Source organism: Panthera tigris, chromosome B4, assembly GCF_018350195.1.
Source record: "Panthera tigris isolate Pti1 chromosome B4, P.tigris_Pti1_mat1.1, whole genome shotgun sequence".
Lineage (NCBI taxonomy): Eukaryota > Metazoa > Chordata > Mammalia > Carnivora > Felidae > Panthera > Panthera tigris.
The window spans coordinates 18061575-18074794 of NC_056666.1; the positions used below are offsets into that span (position 1 = coordinate 18061575).

At 35.7% G+C, this 13220-nt stretch overlaps 1 protein-coding gene and 1 non-coding gene across 2 annotated transcripts in view; both read left to right on the top strand.

The window, feature by feature from the left end:
- The window catches only part of MALRD1 (MAM and LDL receptor class A domain containing 1), a 778752-nt gene that overhangs the window by 566740 nt on the left and 198792 nt on the right, over window positions 1-13220 (top strand). The window lies entirely within an intron of this gene.
- On the top strand, window positions 11905-12007 carry LOC122240635. Its single transcript, XR_006220414.1, has one exon. It is a non-coding gene; the product is annotated as a U6 spliceosomal RNA (small nuclear RNA).

Below are 13220 nucleotides of genomic sequence, written 5' to 3' on the forward strand. Positions count from 1 at the left end.
TATTAACTCCTTTTTTTCTAAGTGTTCTCAAACTGCCTCTCTATTACCATATCATACTTTTTGCTTTCAAGCATCACAATTCTCTTACCTTGAAAAAAAAAAAAAACCAAAAAACTAATCTCTTAACTTCACTTTAAAGTACTATTGTTTTGTTTTTGGTTTTTTTCTCATATCTCAAATTGCCTTTCCCCACACATTGATTTATATTCTATACCAACTTACATCTTTGGTGGCCTAAAATCTGTTTTCTACAAAAATTATTTTCTCAGCAAATAATTATTGGCCACCCCCTCTTGATCACTGATCTTCACACTGTAGTGAGGTGTGTTTACCAAATATAGTCCCAGGTCTCATGGAGCTTATGTCCTAGCTTCTTTGAAGACTTCATGATTTTATAACCATACTGACCTGATTCTTCTCATGTTGTACTTTATATTACTGATATAGCACACCTTCTTGAAGTTTCCACCTGCAGTGGACTGTGATGTGTATTTCCTAATGTTACGTATGTCTTTGATGCTTTCTCTTCTTCCTTCCAAAACCTAAATGTGGGTCTAACCCCGTATTCTGACTTTTACTTTTTATACCTCTTCCTATACTTTTTGCTGGCTCAGGGTTTTTATTCTTTCCATGCTCAAAATTTGCAAATTTCTGCCTGCCTCTAGTCTCTATTTCCATGTTCGGCTCTCACATTTTCAGTTGTCAGCTGGATAATTTCTGACGTCTCCAAGTCCCATATCCAAACTCAAACTTACCTTCCTTTAAGAAAGAATCGCCTCCTCCTGCTCCTAATATTTCTGTGATTGACATTGTTATTGTTTAACACAATTCTTCCTCATTTTCACGTTCATTCACCTCTTTATTCTCAATTTACATGTTTTTACTTCTCTGCATTTTCACTTCTATCATCTTAAGTCACTCTTGGGCTATTGCAAATGTCAAAGAAACTCATCTCCAATGCAAATACTCTCCTAAACCAGGCCACTCTTCACATAGATGCAGAATTAATACTCTTGAATGGTGACTCCTGATCCTGCAAATGATCAGAAGCCCTTCATTGACTTTTAGGGCATCATTAAGGGCTTTCCAAGTTCTTCCCCAAGTTGAATTTCTGATTTGTATTCTCCCACAAACTCTGTGTTCTTGTTCCTCAGATATGTTCTGGGTGTTATAAATGTCAATTTTCAGTCATATCATTGTTTTAGCATGACTTGTAATTTGTGGTTGATAGTGGATGCAATGTGCCAGGTAAAAGGAACTAAGGTAAACAGGCCTACTTTGTGAATTTTTCTGTTGAAGGAAGTAAGGTCATGTTTACTATATTCTGTTTACACTATTACTGCAGGAGTCAGAAAGTATAACGTCCTCTGACATCCTGGTTCCTCTGGCATCTCCCTTGTGTTTTGGTTTCCCTAGCAACTTTTATTTCTTTTTATTTTCTTTTCTTTATTTTAGAGAGAGTGTGTGTGTGTGTGCATGCACAAGCAGTGGGGGGAGGCAGAGGGAGAGAGAATCTTCTTTTTTTAATTTTTTTATGTTTTTTTTTGGGGGGGGGAGGGGCAGAGAGATAGGGAGACAGAGAATCTGAAGCAGGTTCCAGGCTCTGAGCTGTCAGCACAGAGCCCAACCCAGGGATCTAACTCATGAACTGCAAGATCATGACCTGAGCCTAAGTTGGATGCTTAACCGACTGAGCCACCCAGTGACCCCAAGAGAGAGAGAGTCTTAAGCAGGCTCCATGCTCAGTGTGGAGCCCAACACAGGATCTTATAATCCTGGGATTTTGACCTAAGCCAAAATCAAGAGTCAGATAGATACTCAACCAACTGAGCCACCCAGGTGCCCCTCCCTAGCAACTTCTTCTTAAATAAGGCTAGAGAGGGGTGCCAGCGTGGCTCAGGAAGTTAAGCAGCCGGTGGACTCTTGATTTCAGCTCAGGTCATGACCTCAGAGTTTGTGGGTTCGAGCCCCGCATTGGGCTCTGTGCTGACAGTGCAGAGCCTGCTTGGAATTCTCTCTCTCCCGTCTCTCTTTCTGCTCCTACACCACTTGCTCTCTTTCTCAAAATAAATAAATAAACTTAATTAAAATAAAAAATAAGGCCTGAGAGATGGAGTTATTTCCATTGCAGCCCCCTGCTAATATATAGGATCCTATTGACGCGGTGGTAAAGACTAGAGGCCGTGAGTGGAAAGGTCATCGGAATGGAAGCCTTTCAGGATTCTATGTTCTTTCAGTCTTCCAGTGAGCTTGTGCTCTCTCATTGGGACCTTCACACGTGTTTCCCAGTTCTCCCGCCCTCTTAGGTAAGATAGGAAGTCTAGACCTTTTTTTTATTTAAAAAAAATATTTTTTTAATGTTTATTTATTCTTGAGGGAGAGAGAAAATGGAGGAGGGGCAGAGAGAGGGAGACACAGAATCTGAAGCAGGCTCCAGGCTCTGAGCTGTCAGCCTGATGCGGGGCTTGATCTCATGAGCCATGAGATCATGACCTGAAGTCAGACACTTAACCAACTGAGCCACCCAGGTGCTCCGCAGACCACTTTAAGAAAAATAGGCACATGTCAAAATGGCTACTTTTCCCCTCCCCACGGGAAGGAAACAGAGGGGATTTTTACAGTCTTCACTGTGGGAATCTGGTAGGGCTTCTGGAGATAACACTTTGGAGATGCCCTTTAGACTCATCCCCAGGGAGTTCTTATCTCTCAAGCTTTTCCACAATAAGCCTCCAGCAATTTCTTAATTACAGGTTAAGTTTCCCTCACCCAGGGCTGGCTGGCTCCATTAGTGGTTCCTGCTCCTGTGGTTTTGCTGCACTAAATTCTGATTCTCTGTATCTGCCTTTCTGTCTCCAGTGGTTTCCCTGTGATGTCTACTCTAATTCTCTGCTAGATCTAAGAAGAGTTTTTAATTTTTATTTTGTCTGGCTTTTTTGTTGTTGTGAAGATGAGACTGTGCTGCCTAAGCTTCTTACATGCTACAGTGGAAACCACTGTAGTGGAAACCAGAAGTATCCTCTTACTCATTTTTTTTTAAGAATGAACTTTTGCCACTCTAAACTGTTTTCTTTGCCTATTACAATCTCCATTATATTCTTTAACATGTTAATAAAATGACATGTTTTCTATAAAGTCTACTCTGAGTCTCCCAATTTAAGCCATCTTTTACCAGTTGAACTACATGGCATTTACAACCTACATCAACATTTAGTATTATAGGCTCACAATAAACCCAGTGAGCTGTTTTATAATTATAATTATTATTATTATTATCATCCTACCTGATAGATGATGAATATGAGACATAGTGGGAATTCAGTGATTTTCCCAAAGTCACAAAGCTTGCAAGTATCAGAGTTTGGATTTGAACCCAGATAGTCTGACCCAGAATTTGTCTTCTGAATACTACCTGCTGCTAGCTTTTTTGTTGTTGTTAGATTCTTTCGGGTGTGTTTCATATTTTCCCAGCGATAACTTGTCCATATCCTTAACATCCAAATACAGGACTTGGTGCCTTCTCTGTAGTAGTTATTCAATCAATAACTTGTGATGGGTTATCTTTCTTGTACTACTAGAATCATCTTTATATCCATTTTCTGAATTCCCCAGGAGAGTAGCAGTAATTTGCACCTTTGGCCTAAGCACTTTACATGTAGTGTGTCACATATAAACCCCATGAGGTCAAGTATCTACTTACTATAATAATCTCTTTTTGCTTCTCAGTCTGAGAGAATTTGCATAGGTTGCCTAAGGTCACATACCTAATAAGCGGTGTAGTCAGGATTTGAATGGAAACCTTCAGCTAAAGTGCCTGCAAGCTTAACCATTGGACAACACCGCCCACAGTTTCTGCTCATTACATATTCATTAAAATAACCGACAGTACTGTTTTCTGTTTCAATGAAAATAAATCTTCCTCTGTTCTCATATGCTTTTCATGCTCTTTCGGGTAAAATGGCTGTGAAATCGAAAAATGGCAAAACTCATACCATTTCTCAATTACCTAAAGGGATTATATTATGCTTTATTAATTCTGCCTTCCTACATGACTAGGAAACAAGTTTTCTTTTTAATCTCAATTTGGCAAATAAAATCAAGTTACATAAATGCTATTAAGCAAATGCACGTTTCTAAAGGCATCTTGACAAGACGATGATATATAAAGAGGTTCTTCAGGGTTCTTTCATTATGAACATTAAGAGATTCAGAATCCTTTGTCTCTACCTCGACTTATAGGAAGTGCCAACTAATTCGATTCATATAGCACCTTCATGTGATTGAGGTATTCTTGCTGCTGAGCAAATTAAAAGCTTTCACCATAGACGGATATATCCCATTTTGGCATGTCTCAACTATAAGCTTCATTTTTATATCAGATCAGTGATTACTTGAGAGGGGACAGTTTATAGAACCAAAATTTGGTGAATGGTATTAAAATGCTACATCCCTGTGAAAAGTATTTTTTTTTAAATAGGTGATAATTACTCTCAACAGAGAGTGATGCCTGAAAAATAAACTGTTAGAAAAGGTAGAAATAAAGAAATGCCAAATCTATTCATTATACAGCTTTTCAAAAAGCAAATCGAAATGATATATTGAAAGACATTTTCATCAAATACCATGAAAAAATTTCATTTGACTCTAGAGTCACAGTATCTGTGGTTGCCATTTTGACAACTTTAAGGAAATTTTTGTTCTCTCTCTGAGCATGTTTACATTTCATAGCCTTTAAAACTTGCAGACGAAAAGAGATTGAGGGCATTTCAACAGATAATCATTGTATCCCCTCTGTTGTAGATTGAGGGACAGGCAGAAATTATAGAGGATTTGGAACCAAGCTAAGTAAGTCTAACTCTGAACAAGGGAGCATTTGCTGTTTTGAAAGAGAGGCATACTGCATCGCATTTTAAAAAACCATTAGGCAGCTTTATTTTATGAGCAAGAAAAAAAAGACTAAAATTGCCTACAATTTAAAGCTGGAAGTGAATTCAGATCACTTGAAGTGGGAAATTGTCTTTTATGATGTGACCCTAGTACAAGTGAGTATGATTCTTCTGAGGGCACTGGAGCTGAAAAAAATATGGTATTAACTGTCTTTTTATAAAAGAAATGTCAAATTTATTACCTTATGACATAATAACCTGATGAAACATTTTCAAAAACTCAAGATTGTAGCTAATAACATCTAAAAGACAAATTGGAGTCTTTACTGCATGCCAACCCCAAAGTGAGAAAGAATGGCCATGAAGCACACTGATAGATTCTGAAGGTGGCTAATATATTTTGGCACTCTAACGTCAAATAACAATGGTATTCCGAACAAAGTGATGCTGAATTTACACTAGTTCACACTAAGTGGCCCCAGTTTTTTAAAATGTGTGTAATTCTTTACAGCTTTTAAGGTAAAAATTGCATATTAATGAGAAATTTCCATCCAGTGCCTGATTTTAACTAATTAAGATCTGACATATAAAATCTGTACACTAGGAATCTTAAGAATTTGTAATCCTAAAACCTGTACAAGCAAAATTGAAATATTACACTGAAATGTAAAGAAAATGTCAGGAGGCTGAGTGTAGAGAGAGGTTAACATTCAGACATGGATAATAAATGCCCACATTCCAGAGTACTACATCTGGCAGTATTTAATTCCAGTTTTACAAACCTAAGTGAACACTTTCTGATACAATATGTCAGAATTAAGTAACTTTTAAAATGGCCAGCCGAAAGCTGTAAAACTGCCTCAAACCAGCAATCAAAAAATTCTGCTTCCATAGAAGTGTATTTCATGAATGTTGGGAAAAGTAAGCATTGGGGAAAATAAATGTAGTTAGTATAGGAAATGAAGGTGGTTGATCATTCCAGAGTCACATATAGATAAAGTCAAGTGGTTCAATGATTTACCATTAAATCCTAAATATGTTGTGGCAGTTGAGACTTTTAAGTTTTATTATCTGCTTTAACAAATTCGGAACTTTGTGTGGGAAGCTAGATTGACCTTCCCCAAGGATTTTGCTACATATATAAATAGGTGGCTCTCAATGGAGCAACTGAAAGTTTATAAATGTTTGAAAGTGGGTCTAGTCTGAGTGTGCTAGATAAAAAATGAGTCTATTTCTGAAAATATAATTCAATGTAAGCTTTTATAACTTTGTGATACAGTACATAGTTCCTGGATAATTCATATATTTCTATTAATAATTTCAAGAGGCTAAGCAACTTTTCACCTTTATGATTCTGAAGAAAAAATACGGCATTGCAACACATCCATTCCCCTTACAAAACCAAGCTTGGATATGCTAGAGTTCTAGAATTAAAAATCCACAATGACTATATTTGCAATGGTTGCTTCTAAATTGCCAGGCATAGTTTTGTATTCTTAAATTTTAAGATGGATAAAAGTTCACATTTGCATGCATTAATACATCAGCCAGGAACTAACTTTGGTAATTTTTGTGTTTGACTGCAGGATTTTATTAGACCAAATTGAATATGCAAATTAGACGAGGCTAGGTGGAGTAGACTTTGAAAACTCACCCAGAGTCCCCTAACTAATAATCGGAATTGCTGCCTTTGATGCTGAGTCTTACATAACACTGTTTGTCTTGTGCTGAAATAAATATACTGCAGTGAATGGATGGATTATTATCATCCCCAGTGAATTTACTTTTTTTTTTTTACATTAAGTACGTATGTATGATACAGCCCTAAATGCAAACATTACATTGTTCTACATTCCTTTCAATGGCGTCATATCTTTACCAAGCTGGTTTTCAGTAGTTACTATGATAAAAGTAAGTACTTGGGAAAATAAGAGTGAGATGGGAAATAAAGGTGGTGATGTTCACTTTGATTTCAAGGATTGAGAGTTCAGGCCATGCCTAATAAGTACACTCTCCAGGGGCAAGTGATTGTAGTTATTTAGGAATGATTTTTTTTTTTTCAATCTGTGTGTATTAGTCTTTCAAATGCCTGCAGTGTTGTTAGAATATTAACAAGTATTAAGTCGTTTGGACTTACTTACTTAATAAACAAAACCAAAATATTGCTTCCCACCTGGGGTGCCATGAAAAAATTACTGAGACCCTGAGGATGCTGGGACCAGAGTTACATGAGGAGCCCATAGGCAGTGACAAAGGATGGAGAATTCGGGTAGACTGCATTCGGGTTGCCATGCAAACGTAAAACCTACCTTTTAAAAATAAATATCACATGATTAAAATTATTCAAAAGAGACATCTGAGTTAGTGAAAGGTTAATGCATTTATGCAATTAAAGGAAGAAATTTACCAAAATACAAGGTTTTAAACCAGAATTCCTAATTTTTAAAACATATTAAATTTGTGCCCATGAACACAATCATTTCTTTTTCCATTGCTCTATTTGATTTTCAACATCAGGTTAGCAGTAAAGCATGGAAAGATATATATTTAAAGTCTGAGTTATACATGATTTGCTTTTGAGATAGAAGTATATTAGTTCTCATTATGTATGTCATACTAATTAAGAGCTGAGCTATGAAATGCAGTTTTATACAAACATACTTAAAGGTAATTTGCCTTATTTGGAATTAGGTCAGGGCTATTTCTTCATACCCAAAATAGGATGAGTAGATTCCATGATATGCTTTAACTATATAAGTAAAGTTATAATTGAGCTAGTTGGGCTATTCTGTATTATCCTTATTCAGGATAATGTTGTAAAATTTGTCTGATATTGTAGTCCAGATGCATTGGGAATCCTTAAGGGTGTAAAAGGCAATAAAATGAGGGAACATTTAGATGTTCTTATTTAATCAAAGATAGCGTAGATTTAAAGAATGGATGTTCTTAATGAATAAGCCATAGTTTTTAGTAGATTTGACAGACAGAGTCTAGGTGTATCTAGGCTGTGCATGCCATGTGTATGTTTTCATTTTCCAAATAAGAAAACAAACATATGACATCTTTGGAAAGAAATAGGAAAGAATACCTTTCTGTGGCTGCACTAAAAATTGTGTACAATTTTCCTAATCCATTATTTGTTAGTACATGTGTTTCATAAAACAGTGAGGATAGAAAACAGTTCACTCATGCAAGCCAGGAAAATTTTCAACTTGTTTCCACCACTATTTTATATTGAGGAAAATCTTGCAGCAATAATTCACATGTCATGTTCCTTGGTTATTTTTCTTGATTTTTTTTTATTTTTCCAGACTTTATGAAGCGTTCTAAGTGAAGAAAATATTTTCAGTAAGGAACTTAAAAAAAAAAAAATAGATGCAAGTTTCTTCCAGTGTCCAGTCTGGCATTTAAGGAGTTTGGAAGTCATTATTCCCTTCTTCCTAATAAGAAAAAATAATAAAAAAGCTGAATGAACTAAAATCAACAACTTTTTTTAGATTTATTAGAAAATTGAGGTCTCAAGGCAAACCACAATCCCCAGCTTGGAGATGAGAAGGTGGAAACAGAAAATCACAACTTACTGGAAGAGGCACCCATGAACAGAAACCTCTACAGGAGTCAGTATGGGGCAAGAAATCCTAAGCTGTAACCAATGGATTGCTGCAGTCTCAATGTGGATAAGTTGGAGAGATAGTCCAGGGGGATTCAGTGTTAGGGAGCCCCCACACTTTTCTCAGTTTTGATTTCAGGAGTCTTATTAGTTTCTCACAGTGAGGATAAGAGGAAAGTCCTTTCTACTTTCAGAAAGTGGAGGGGAAGAATAGCCATTCTGAAAATTTCCCAGAGCATTCTGCACTTCATAACAAAGCCTGCCTTCAAGAGAAGCTATTTTACCAGCACCTAACTGACCTCAGGGAAGAAATACCCAATAATGTTTAAGAGATGGGAGAGATTACTGGGAAATTCTGTTGTTTCTTGTACTGTTCATGAAGTGGCATAGTGATATTTTAAAGAGAACTTGGGTTAATTGTAATGTATATTGCAAACCCACTCTCAACTACTAGAAAAAGTTTAAAAGGTTATAAACAATTGGTATGAATAAGAGATGATAAAAAATGAAATCATATGCTCAATTAAATTCAGAGAAGACCAAAAAAGAGTGAACAACAACAACAACAGAACAATAGCAGTGATTCGCAAATAATAAACAAATAAGGTAAATGTTAATTCCAACTATCTCAATAATCAGCTTAAATGTTGCTGATCTATATTCACCAGTTAAAAGACTGAGACAGAGAAGATGAAGCCAAAACAAAACTAAAGAACCACATATCATCATCAGTAGGAAATCCACTTGCAGTATAAATACATAGGTAAATTAAAGGTGAAGAATGGGGGAAAAAATGAAAGAATGGAAAAAGGTGTAGTATGTCAACATTAATAAAGAGAAAGTAGCAGTGGCCACGTTAATTTCAGACAAAGAAGACTTCAGAGGAAGGAGAATTATCAGGGATAAAGGTGGGGATTACAAAATGATAAAAAGGTCATTACTCTAAGAAGACCAAACACCCTTCATGGTGTAAGCACGTGACATCAGACCTTCAAAATACACACAAAAAAAACCTAATAGCACTGCAAGGAGAAATAGATGACTCCACTATTATAGATGGAGACTTAAACACCCCTCTGTCAGTAAATGGGCTACCAAGCAGAAATCAGTAAGGACATAGTTAAACTGAACCACACCATCAATCAACCGGATATTTTTGGCATCTATAGAATACTTCATCCAACAATAGCAGAATATACATTCTACTCAAGTTCACATGAAACATTCACCAAGATAGACCACATTTGGGCCATAAAACACACTTAACAAACTTAAATCCTAAATGTGTGCTCTCAGACCACACTGGAATTAAGGTAGAAATCAATAACAGAAATATAACTGGAAAATTCCATGATACTTGAAGGTTAAACAAGTAGCCTTCTAAATAACATGAGTCAAAGAAAAACATCTCAAGAGAAATTTTGAAATATTTTGAATTAAATAAAAAAGCAAATACAACTTATACAAATGTGTGGGATCCAGTGAAAGTGGTGTATAGAGGGAAATTTTTAGCATTGAATGCATATATTAGAAGAAAGATATAAAAATCAGTAATCTGTACTTAGGAAACTAGGAAAATAAGAGTAATTTAAATCCGAAATAAGCAGAAGAAAAGAAGTAATAAAAATTAAAGTAGAAATTAATAAAGCTGAAATCAGGAAATCACAAAATAATCCAGTTAAGAAATGAGCAGAAGATATGAATAGACATTTTTCCAAAGAAGACATCCAGATGGCTAGCAGACACATAAAAAATGCTCCACATCACTCATTATCAGGGAAATACAAATCAAAATTACAATGTGATACCACCTCATACCTGTCAGATTGACTAGAATTAACAGCACAGGAAACAACAGTTGTTCTTCAAGGATGTGGAGAAAGGAGAGCCCTCTTAAACTGTTAGTGGACATGCAAACTGGTGCTGCCACTCTGGAAAACAGTATGGAGGTTCCTCAGTTACAAATAGAACTACCCTATGATCCAGAAATTGTACTACTAGGTATTTATCCAAAGGAACAAAAATATTGATTCGAAGGGGCACATGCACCGTGATGTTTATAGCAGAATTATGAACAGTAGTCAAATACGGGAGGAGTTCAAATGTCCATCAACTGTTGAATGGATAAAGAAGTTGTGTGTGTATATACATACATTTACATATATATAACAATATTACTCAGCCATGAAAAGAATGAAATCTTGCCATTTGCAATGATGTGGATGGAGCTAGAGTGTATTATGCTAAGCAAAATAACTCAGAGAAAGACAAATATCATATGATTCACCCAAGTAGAATTTAAGAAATGAAAGAGATGAGCACAGGGGGAAAAAGAGAGAGAGGCAAACCATAGAATAGATTGCTAACTATAGAGGACAAACTGAGGGGTACAGGTGTGGAGGTGAGTGAGAGGATAGATTAAATGGGTGATGAGTATTAAGGAGGGCACTTGTGATGAGCACTTGGTGTTATATGTAAGTGATGAATCACTAAATCCTACTCCTGAAACTAATATTGCACTATATGTTAACTAACTAGAATTTAAATTAAATCTTGAACTTTAAAATAAAATAAAATAAAATAAAATAAAATAACATAAAATCATAGAGAAAATCAAAGCCAAAAGCTAGTTATTTGAAAAGATTAATAAAATTGAAGAGCTTCTTGCCATACAAACTAAAAAATAAATTTAAAAAAATTTGTAATTATCAGAAATAAAAGGTAAACCATCATTACCTACCCATGGGCACTAAAAGGATAATAGAGAAATATTATGTACAACTGTATGCCCACAAATCTGATAATCTAAGTAGATGAATTCCTTCAAAGACACAATCTACCAAATTCACATGAGAAATAGATAATCTGATGCAACCCTGTATCTAATAAAGAATTGCATACATAATTAAAAATCTTCCAAATCAGAAAGCACTAGACTTAAATGGATTCACTGGTGAATTCTCCCAAACATTTAAAGAAGAAATTATACCACCTATATATATTCCGGAAAATACAAACAAAGGGAACATTTCTGTCCTTATTCTATAAGACCAGCATTTCAAATCAAAAACAAAGGCCTTACGAGAAAGGAGAACTAAAAATTAATATCTCTCATTAACACAGATGCAAAAATTCTCCACAAAATATTAGCAAATCGAATCTAATGAAAACAAATATGTGCAGCACAACCAAGTGGGAATTATTCCAAGTATGTCAGCCTGGTTTAATATTTGAAATGCAATTAGTTTAATCCATTACATCAACAGAGTAAAGCAGAAAAATGTAATGGTCATATCAATAAATGAAGAAAAAAGCATTTGACCAAATCCAACATTCATTTGTGATAAAATACCTCAGTAAACTAAGAATTAAGGTGAACGCGCTTAACTTGATAAAGAATATCTTCAGTGCTTGCTTCTGCAGCAGAGTAAAATTTAAATGAAACAGAGAATATTAGCATGGTCCCTACATAAAGATGACACATGAATTCATGATATATATATTCCATATTTTTATGGTGACTATCATTGATAATACCATATTATATATTTGAAATTTGCTGCGAGAGTATATCTTAAGTATTCACACACACACACACACACACACACACACACAATAAATATGTTTGGTGATGGATGGATGTGTGAATTAACTCAGTTGTGGGAATCCTTTCACAGTGTGTACGTGTATCAAATCATCATGTACATTTTAAATATATTTCAATTGTGTAGTCAGCAAGGCAGTATGGTACTGGCACAAAAACAGACACATAGATCAATGGAACAGAATAGAAAGTCCAGAAATGAACCTACAACTATATGGTCAACTCATTTTCATCAAAAAGCAGAAAAGAATATCCAATGGAAAAGAGACACTCTTCAGCCATTGGTGTTGAGAATACTGGATGGCAACATGCAGAAGAATGAAACTGGACCACTTTCTTAACACCATACGCAAAAATAAATTCAAAATGGATGAAAGACCTAAAAGTGAGACAGAAAACAATCAAAATCCTAGAGGAGAACACAGGCAACAGCCTCTTTGACCTCAGCTGCAGCAACTTCTTACTAGACACGACACCGAAGGCAAGGGAAACAAAAGCAAAAAATGAACTATTGAGACTTCATCAAGATAAAAAGCTTCTGTACAGCAAAGGAAACAATCAACAAAACTAAAAGGCAGCCTATGGAATGGGAGAAGATATTTGCAAATGACATCTCTAATAAATGGTTAGTATCCAAAATCTATAAAGAACTTGTCAAACTCAACAACCAAAAAATAAACAACCCAGTTAAGAAATGTGCAGAAGATATGAACAGACATTTTTCCAAAGAAGACATCCAGATGGCTAAGAGGAACATGAAAACACGCTCAACATAATTCATCATCAGGGAAATACAAATCAAAACCACAATGAGATATCACCACACACCTGTCAGATTGGCTAAAATTAAGAACACAAGAAACAATAGGTTTTGGCCAGGATGTAGAGAAAGGGGAACCCTCTTGCACTGTTGGTGGGAATGAAAACTGGTGCAACCATTCTGGAGGTAGGGAGGTTCCTCAAAAAACTAAAATAGAACTATGCTATGATCCAGCAATTGCACTATTAGGTATTTGCCCAGGGGATACAAAATACAGATTCAAAGGGGTACCTGCACCCGAGTGTTTACAGCAGCAGCAATATCAACAAAACCAAACTATGGAGAGAGCCCAGATGTCCATCA